The following is a 10,348-nucleotide window of genomic DNA, read 5'->3' as shown; positions in this document are numbered from 1 at the left end:
TTTACATTCATTGTTTATTTTATACTAATAATTTACAGCCCATATTCTATTAAAAAATTACCTATACACTTAATATTAAAAATGCAAGTAGTCTCACAACAGTAAAGTCCACACTGGTACCAGGATTATAAAACAAAGATGGTTTCTGTGATTCTGAGTGCTTGAGAAACCACCTCTCATTTCAAGCTTGAGTTTATTCAGTACCTAAACTCTGTCTCATTGAAACAAGTCAAGATTCTATCTAAAAAATCCTTATTATCCCCTCCACACTTAATAAGAAAGAGCGAGCCTATGAAGACGCGTTGGGAACTGGATGAAAAGGAAAGCTGGGTTCCCCACAGCAGCCAGAAGTTATGTAGAGCTGTAGTCAGGAGCACTAAAACAAACAGCCAAGAATGCCAGTGAGTACTTTGTTTCTTCCCAAAACAAGGCAAGGTTCACTTTAATCAGCCACAAAGATCCTTTCTAGAAGGGCGGAATTCATAAGCAGGTTTTCATACACTTACCTTTAGCATCAGCCCTAAACAGTTTAGCTAAGGAAGTCATTTCAGTAAGAAACAGCAATAGAAAGCTGTTACCACTTAGGAGAATTAACTACTCTAGAGAGAGGTTTTGCAATAATATTATACCAACACTTGCTTTTTTCTTTCACTAAAAACTAGGTGCATAGAAGAAAGGATCCAGTTTATAAGAATAGGTATTTAAAAATAAATTCCAAGCTGGTTAATTCTCTTTGACGTTCCAGTAATTCACATTAAGGACACAGGTAAGAAGTTAATGTAATTACAAACATTTCCCCAGTTCATCTTTTCAGCATGTTATGCAATTCATTTTCTTCAGTTTGACATTGTTTAACTTGCTGCTTGAATGCACAGAACAGAATCCAAGGAAAATAAAGAAGCTGTTTCAGAAAAAGAAAACAGTTACAGAGCTTAACTTAATTTAAATGAACAAAATTATAAAACAAACAAAAAAAAAACCCCAAACCACAACCAAAAAACCAAACCAGAATGGTTTCATCCACACTACAACAGAGTAGTTTTCCCATGATTCAGACCTGGAACAAAGCAGACCTAAAACTTCCAGTGCTGGAAAAGGACACATTATCTGGGTTTGCTTGGACAGGGAACTGAAAGTCACCCATGCAGAGAATCACAGAGACAGATGCTGAGATGCAGACTGCTTCTCTGAGCTGCAAATGGAGTTTGCACAGAGAAGGAAGGTTTACAATGTCTCAGGTACAGCTGTGAGCCTCTGGGTCCTTTGAGTGTGTAAAGTGCTTTTAAGACAACTGTGACTTTCCATCACAGTGAGCTACCGCAGACTCCTTAAGGGAATATCAGAGGAATCCAGGTCCTGTTAGCCCTGCTGCAGTAGTCAAAACTGATGTCTAAAAGCTGACTCTGACCTTGGTCTGAGATCTACAGAACAGCACAGAGCGAAGGAATGGGCTTAATCCCTTGACAAACAGGATTGTGTCTCTGATGAGAGATTTCAGCTCAGTTAGTCCAGATACATATCTCTGACTGTTTTGTCCTCGAAAACCTAAACCACACCTGAGTAAGTGCTCTTTAATTTAAGGTGAATTAGAGTATAAGGAACTATATATCTCTGTGAAAATGAATGTATAAGATCCAGAACAATGCTCTCTCTTCTGTTACTAAAAGAAAGTAAAAGAAGAAAGAGGATCCCTCCATGTTTACAAAACCATACTGAGAGGCAGACACCAGACACAGAGAAGGTTTTGTGTCACCAGCTGAGAAAAGACAGTCAGGCATCTCCAAAGCCATCTTGATTTGGAAGGTTCCTGTGCTATCAATTCCTGATATTAACCCAAGAGTGTTTTACCAGCATGGACCTGGCCAAAAAAAGATTTTAAACTATTAAGACCTAATCCAAAATACAAATAAAATCCTGCAGATGCAAGCAGAGCCAGTAGGATTATACATGGTGTTCAGGTACATTTGTGGCTCTTCACAAGATCAGGCTGTAGCTAACTGCTGTGACACGTACCACAGGAAGCTTTGGTTTGCCGCCACCATTAAAATGGGACAGACAGATGCTTTCAAGCCAGTTTTGCCTTCCCATCACATTTCTTATACTTCTTTGAGACCAAATCTTGTCATTTAGGGAGCCTGTATACTCTCTTGCAGAACAAGACAGCTGATTTTAACCCGTAGATGGAGGATCTCCAGTTATCTTAGATCAACCTCGGCTAAACTCTGTTATTTAACACATAAAACCAAGGGAAAACGTCAAGATGTTCAGGAGAGTGAAGTCCAGAGTGGTTATTACCGAAACAGTATTATTTACCCACTATCAAAAATAGGCAATGTACCAGGACTGATGTTGGTATGCAAAGGTACTGTGGTCTCTCAGATGAAGCTACAGGCAAACCTTGATTATTTGAAGACTCATTTATATATTCTTCTATTTTAATTCTGTAATATTTAATAATCACAAAGGTGTGAGTTTGTTATAGATATAAGGCCGACTGCTAAAAGAAAAAAAAAACAACAAACGAACAAAATCCATAAAGTAGAAAATGCTAGACTTCGTAGATGAGAGCAGAACTGTACAGAAATCTGTAACTGGGGGAACTTTTGAATTGGATAGTACCTGAGCTTATTTTTCTTGTTTGCTGCTACATTCTTTAGAAAGGCATTATACTATTGCTTCTCTTCCAAATGGACAGGGAAGAAAAAGTTAGTCTTTGATTGAGCACCTGTCCAAGATATTTGCTACGATGTGGTTCATTTACTAAAGCACTGAATAGCGCTGGGACCTAGATTAACCTTCGTCTAAATGAGAAAAAGCATAGTTATAGCACAGATATATAGGTGCCTGATAACTAATCCTAATCAAGAAATTTAGGATTTGTAATTGCTTGTCATTCTCAAAACTTTCATTGAGTTTTGTAGTGCATCTTTCTGAATGGGACTATAACTATACATATATATCATAGCCAAGAGCCAATTATTATTGCTTTTATAGTTTGGACACACTTGTCTAATTTAGATAATTTAGATAATTTAGATTTATTTATTATATTATGTCAATGTAAAAGGTCAGTCAAAGGGCAGCTTCTATCTTAACTAAAAAGGACCATGACCTCAAAAGCAGCCTACAAAAAAACAAACAAACAAACAAGTCCAGATACTGTAGCTTCAAAATTGTTTGCCTACCCTACATAAAAATGTCCTAAATGTATTTGAAGTTGTCAAGTTGTTGCAATTACTGCTTGCCCACTTCTTCCCAAGCAGGATAACTTCATCCATTTTAGGCTCTCTCTACTGGCTTAGCCCAAAAAAAGCAAATACACCGGTGTCAAGGAGGAGATAGGGCATTAAGAGTAGGAGCTGGAGGGAGGAGAGGATTCTGCTGGCACCCACTGAGATCAGCTCATTGCAGCCTTGCAGATGAAACCTCGAGGAGATCGTAGCGTGACTGAAAAGGGGCAGCACTTGCAATCCCAGAGGGTAAGCCAGTGCACACTCAGAAAGAAAGCTGCAAAACTTGCTACTTCCTCCTTTTTCTTCCTTTTTCTGGCCTTGCTCACGTTTTCCTCAGGGGTCTGGTTACGGAGCTTCATGCCCCAGCCTGGCTCTTGGCCAGCGCGGTCACTGCAGCAGCGGCAGGGTTGGTGTCGCAGGGGTTTGGGCTCTGGCCAGTCCCTACCAGGCACCCAAATGGAATCTGAAAGTCACAGCCCTGTGGCTGGTGCTTCCCCGTCTGCAGTTTCCTTGCCTTCTCCAGCTCAGCAAAACTGGGTGATCCCAACATAATTTCCTTGGTATGATGCACTCATTTTCTTTCCTTCAAACTCTGGGGGGATAAAAGGAGGGCAGCAGCAACAGGGGCCGAGCATTGTGCAGAGGAGAGCTCTGCAGCCGCCCCAGCTCCAGCCCCGCTCGTGGCTCCCTCAGCCCCCGCAGCACCATGAAGGTCATATAGAATAGAATCATAGAATCATTTAGGTTGGAAAAGACCCTTAAGATCATTGAGTCCAACCGTTAACCTAGCGCTGCCAAGTCCACCACTAAACCATGTCCCTAAGCGCCACATCTTCTAAATACCTCCAGCGATGGTGACTCAACCACTTCCCTGGGCAGCCTGTTCCAATGCTTGACAACTCCTTCAGTGAAGAAATTTTTCTTAATATCCAGTCTAAACCTCCCCTAAATGGCACAACTTGAGGTCGCTTCTGCTCGTTCTATCACTTGTTATCTGGGAAAAGGGACCAACCCCCACCTTACTACAACCTCCTTTCAGGGAGCTGTAGAGAACGACAAGGTCTCCCCTGAGCTGCTTCTTCTCCAGGCTAAACAACCCCAGTTCCCTCAGCCACTCTTCGTTCTCTCTTGTTCTCTCTTGAAAGTCACGGCCCTATGGCTGGCTCTTCCCCTTCTATGCTTTCCTTGCCTTCTCCAGCTCAGCGAAACCAGGCAATGCTGACAATTTCCCCAGTATGACGCACGCATTTACTTTCCTTGAAACCCTGAGCCCACCCAGCGGCCGGGGGATAAAAGGAGGTCAGCAGCAGCAGGGGCCGAGCATCGTGCAGAGGAGAGCTCTGCAGCCACCCCAGCTCCAACCTCATTCCTGGTTCTTTTGGTCCCCGCAGCACCATGAAGGTCCCTGCAACCGCCCTGGCTGCTCTGCTCCTCGTGGCCATCTGCTCCCCAGCTAAGGCCCATCGCAGTGACTCCGGCATTGCTGCATCCTCCCAGAAGCCAGGTTTGCTGTCCCCCCGCCGGAGAGAGCCCTGTCCCCATTGACGGGATCCTCGTGTCCATGGGGAGGGCTGGGAGCAGGTGGTCATCACCAGTGCTGGGACTCAGCCTCAGGGATGGAGGCTTCCAGGGTGTCCTCAGGGGATACAGCCCAGGTGATGGCGAATCCCCTGGGAGCCCCAGGCAGAGCCTCTACTGCACCGTGGGGTCTCACTGGGGCTGTCTCTCTGCCCCCACAGGCACCCGCGCCATCACCTGCTGCTTCGCCTACATGCACCGCCCCATCCGGCGCAGCAACATCATCACCGCCTACCAGACCAGCAGCAAGTGCATCCAGCCAGCAGTGATGTGAGTGTCCAGCACCACCTGGGGTCAGGGTGTGACAGCCAGGGCAGTGCCTCAGGACTGTCCAAGGGTGGCCAGGAAGGGGAAGGGGGCACGGCCAGGGACACCCGGGGCGCTGCCAGTGGGACTCAGCTCAGGCACTCCGCTGCCCTGGCCGAGCGCCCCAACGTTGGTTTTCTCCTGGCAGCCTGGTCACCAATAGGGGGAATGAGATCTGTGCAGACCCCGAGGCGCACTGGGTGCAGAAGTATCTGAAGCACTTCCAGATTCTGGAGCACTGATGCTTCCCCACTGCCAGCCCAGCGCAGCGGGCTCAGCCCCCGGCACCAGACGCACAACAGAGTGCTTGAGCTGTATCCTTCTTCCACGGGAAAATTTATTCTAATTGACATACATTTGTCATGACTAAATTTTGTTTGCTAAGAAACTGAAAATATAAAAATTATTTCAAAGGTATCAACATGCCTGTTAATAAGTAGTCATGATTTTTGATGCTTAAATGAAGTGTCCGGATTATCAAACCCTTTGGGTGTCTCTGAAGTCCCTGCTGGAGCCCCAACATGAGATAAGGGATCCACGGGGACCCCCTTGCCCTTCCCATGCCCTGGTTTCACTGTTCCCCCCTGGGCAGGGTGGCCTTGGACCCATGGCAGCTCCTGTGGTTCTTCCCCCTCCCCAGCCCACGGTCAGCTCCTGCCTCCCAGCATGACCCAGACATCCCTGTGGGGTGACGCCAGCATCTCGCCTGGGGGTTGCCCGTTTCTGGGGGCCCTCCCCACACAGCATGTGCAGAGCCAAGTCACAAACCTCCCAGGCTGGGCAGCCCCACTGGGCACCCACCACAAGCTCAGTGATGTGTTTGCCTCAAACACTGGAGGATCAGGACAGTCTTCAACCAAACCAATGTCCCCATGCCCAGCCATCTCCTTCACTACAGCCCCTTGCGGTGACAGAGCTGAGGTCCTGGTGCTGCACGGTGCCACAGCCCCCCACACACACACTGTCCCACAGCACTGCTGGAGGAGCAGGCAGGACCCTCCTGTGCGCCTCCCCCTGCAAACGAAGCGTCAGGTCCCCAAGGAGGAAAGTAAGTGCAGAGCAACCCCGCAGATACCTGCCAGAGGGGATTTTGGCCAGTGCCCAACTGCACAAGCAGAGGCCCCCATATCACGGGAAGGTGCTCTAGCCAATCCCCCATCCCGCTCCCAGCGTCACCCTCACTGGCACCCTGGTGTGGTGCTGGGGGTGACGGTGCCACTGTCCCCGGCAGTGTGCTGGCCATGCCAGCAGGCTGACTGTGACTCAAGGTCATTGGGGAGTTGTGCCAGCATGACAGGCTCTGCATCCACAAGAACTTCCTGGTGAGTCCCCAGGGCTTGACAGCCCCGGTGCCCAGCCCCGCACTGCCGACAGCCCCCGGCACACACCTTCTTTTCCCCTCTGGCAGTACTATGCCAGCGGGCTGAGCCAGAGAGGGGCCGAGGAAGACAGCTTCTACAGCTTCCTCTTCCCCGACATCTGGCAGGAGCTGAAGCGAGTGGCAAAGAAGATGAGGCCAGGGGGGAGCATGTTCCCACAGTGGTCCCCATGCCCCATGGCCAGTGCTGCACAGGCCAGCAGCCCCCCCAGGGATGCTCTGGCAGCCATCTGCAAGTAACTCACCAGATCCTCATTTATCCAAAAAGGTCCATTTCTGCAGAAATTGGGGATTTTCAGAGGGTACATGGCTCTATCAGTGGTCTGGTGTCACTGGCCAGGTGGCCTACTGAAATGTCATGGGGCTATGCTGGGCAAGGGCTAACCGGGCTCCCCAGGGGCATGCGGCGCTGACGCCTGCTGCCTCTGTGCCATCCCCAGAGGTGCTGCATCTGCCAGCTGTGGGGTGCCTCCGTCACCTGCCAGAGCCGGCGATGCCCCCAAAACTTCCACTTCCCCTGTGGCAGCGAGCAATGCCGCATCTCCCAGCTTTTCAGGGAGTTCAAGTGCGTGCAGCCACCCCACAAGGCCAGATCCGGGGCCAGGGTGGAGGAGGGCTGGGGCTGACCTGTCACCTCCATCCTGCAGGTCCTTCTGCTGGAAGCACTGGCCAAGTGCAGCGGGTGCAGGCAGTGCAGCAGGACCAGATCCCCTGCCTCAGCTGCCAGGAGGCGGTGGCAGGGTGGCCCTGCTATGACACCCTGGTCTGTCCCACCTGCCACAGTGCCTGGTTCCACCGCCGCTGCATCCAGGTAGGCAGCATCGCCCCCCGCCCCTGACATCGCCCCTGTCATCAGCCCACCGCCCAGCTCCGGGGGAGCAAGCGGGACCCCCCCGCCGCTGATGCCAGCTCTGCCCTAGGGCCAGGCACTGCACTCTGCCCGGCAGCACTTCTGCTGCCCGCTCTGCCAGGACACACAGACCTTCCAGGAGATGTTTCACCTCAGCATCAAAATTCCTGACAGGCTGGCGCCGTCCCCATTGCCTCCCTCCCACTCCACGGTGCCAGTCCCCTCCTGCCTCCCCAGGTGCCAGCAGGGGGTCCCCCTTGCCCCTGGGGCTGAGCGCTCACCGGCTTCCACAGGGATGCTGCCTGGGAGGAGGACGGGGTCTTTGACAACCACTACCGGTGGCACAGCTCCTGCAACACTGAGCAGTGCCTGTGCCCAGCAGGACGGGAGCAGTCAGAGGAGAAGGGGTGAGTGCTGGTGGCCCTGGACCCTGCAGCCCCGGTGAAGACCTTATAACTGCATGCCAGTACTTAAAGGGGGCCTAGAGGAAAGACGGGCAGGGACTTTGATCAGGGGGTGTAGTGATAGGATGAGGGGTAACGGTTTAAACTGAAAGAGGGTAGATTTAGAGTAGATATTAGGAAGAAATTCTTTACTGGGAGGGTGGTGAGGCACTAGAAGAGGTTGCCCTGAGAAGCTGCGGATGCCCCATCCCTGGCAGTGTTCAAGGCCAGGCTGGATGGGGCTTTGAGCAACCTGGCCTAGTGGAAGGTGTCCCTGGCCATGGCAGGGGGGTTGGAACCAGATGATCTTGAAGGTCCCTTTCAATCCATCCTACGATTCTACGATTCAATGTAAATTACAATATAGAAACTCTTAAGTGTTGGCTTTGGAGAAGTCGAGTGAGAAACATGCCTTAGAAGAGAAAGCAGGCTGTTGGGGGATTTCATTTTTGCAAAATACAACTCCAGTCTGTTTCTGTACAGTGTTACTGTTATGGTTGGGTTTACACTTCTGGAAGTAGAATCATAAAAAATATTTACTGCAGGCTGCACAGCCAAGTAGAATGAGGGATTTAGTTGGAAACAGTATGTTTTTTGTTTTAACATAGATAAACCTGTCTTGGGTTATATTCTGGCTGGGAGGACAATTAGGATTAGGGTTTGGAGAATGAGAACTTTCTCCAAATAAAGAGTTAGGCAGGTCAGTTTATTACTGATCAAATGGAGCTTTGAAAGGTGAAAGGCAGTGGGACAAAGACATATAAGTACTTTGGGAGAGGTACTGTTTGCAAAAGGCTCGCAGACATCACTTCAGTGGACCCTCAGTAGGGTCCTGGGGAGGCCGAGCGAGGGCATATTTGGACAAAGCCAGCAGCACCCTTGCAAACCCGCCGCACTTATCCGACCTGCCCTGCATCTTAGAATCATAGAATCATAGAATCGTTAAGGTTGGAAAAGACCTTTAAGATCATCGAGTCGAACCGTTAGCCTATCACTACCAAGTCCACCACTAAACCATGTCCTCGAGCACCAACGTCTACCCGTCTTTTAAATACCTCCAGGGATGGGGACTCAACCACTTCCCTGGGCAGCCTGTGCCAGTGCCTGACTGCCCTTTTGGTGAAGAAGTTTTTCCTAATATCCAACCTAAACCTGCCCTGGCGCAGCTTGAGGTGATTTGCTCTTGTCTTATCGCTTGTTACTAGGGAGAAGAGACCAACCCCCACCTCGCTACAACCTCCTTTCAGGGAGCTGTAGAGAGCGATAAGGTCTCCCCTCAGCCTCCTCTTCTCCAGGCTAAACAACCCCAGCTCCCTCAGGCTTGTGCTCTAGACAATCTCGGCTGGCTAGGCTCAGCCTGCACACCACGTGGCTAGGATAGAAGATGGAGGTGAGAAAGGCAACAACTGCTGTCATTTCCAGAGCTCTGCAACAGAGTATCTGAAATGCTGGGCAGTTTATATCACTCGCAAAAAAATTTTAGATGTATATAGAATACGTGAAGGCACAAATTCAATGGTGAACTGGTTTTGGTAAAACTGAAGCCAGAAGCAGCTGGTCCAGCTCTTACACTGACTCTTAAAGGAAAAGATCTCCTGACGCTGTACTCAGAAGAATGCAATTTAAATCACCTTCAAGCCTCTGAACATAAGCTTCAAAATCCTCCTCTCTTTTATTCTCCTGGGAACCCTGCACTGTTCCATAAATGCTATTAGACTTTCTTCTGTTTTTCTTTTAACTAAGACTTTCTCTGATCTTTTTACTGCTTTGCAACATCACTCTCATTCCAAATTCCTCTAACTTCGTTTTTCAAGCAAGCAGAGGGCAGAAGACAGAATTCTGAATGTGGTCTACATCACGTCTTGTTAATGTTTCTTTTTTTAATAAGGATAATAAAGAATGAATACACAAAAAGCGATGGTCCATCAACTCAGCTACAGCCCTCTGGAACAATGCAAACAATAGAGTCCACAACAGCTTAACACTTCGGCTCCTTGTATCAGTTTTGGCACAGTCCTGGGGATTCAGCTGAGCTGCTTTTCAACTGTACTAGGGAAAAATGAAGGGAGAATTTGACTCAAAGTGCACAGGAAAGGGAAGTGACGGAGTTGATTTCCCATTACCTCCCACTGCGTGTTTCTTATTTACACTAAGGTGCACTCCATGACGAGTTTGGCCTCATCAACACCAACGTAAATCCAAAGTCTCTACACAGAAGTCCATAGAGTTATTTTGGCTTTTTACCTGTGGGAGTGAAGCACTTGGGCCAGGACATACAGAACAATACCAAGCAGTGGTCACGACAGAGATGTAAGGGCACTGGAGAATGAGATCCAACAAGCCAGCATAAGCAAACTAATGGTGCTGCATCCCTTACCTATTTCTAAAAATTTTCCCAGTGTAGCTCAAAAACTCAAGCAAACAAATGCACAAAGCTCTGCATAACTACGGTCAATACAAGAAAAAAATGGGAACCTGTAAGAGTTTATATAGCATGGAGATTGAATTTATTTGCAGAGAGCCTGAAAACTCAATCAATACTTCAAATGACAGACAAGAC

At 48.7% G+C, this 10,348-nt stretch overlaps 1 long non-coding RNA gene across 1 annotated transcript; it reads left to right on the top strand.

Moving 5' to 3' along the window:
* Positions 1-4,566: 4,566 nt before the first annotated feature.
* LOC104018085 (uncharacterized) lies at positions 4,567-5,599 on the top strand. Its single transcript, XR_015699981.1, has 3 exons — positions 4,567-4,737; positions 4,973-5,081; positions 5,266-5,599. It is a non-coding gene; the product is annotated as an uncharacterized LOC104018085 (long non-coding RNA).
* The last annotated feature ends 4,749 nt before the right edge of the window (positions 5,600-10,348 follow it).

This window comes from Nipponia nippon, unplaced genomic scaffold (assembly GCF_047370975.1).
Source record: "Nipponia nippon isolate SJK-2023a ecotype South Korea unplaced genomic scaffold, ASM4737097v1 scaffold_6, whole genome shotgun sequence".
NCBI lineage: Eukaryota > Metazoa > Chordata > Aves > Pelecaniformes > Threskiornithidae > Nipponia > Nipponia nippon.
The sequence above is the reverse complement of the archived record's forward strand: the minus strand, read 5'-3'. Positions and strand labels throughout refer to the sequence as shown.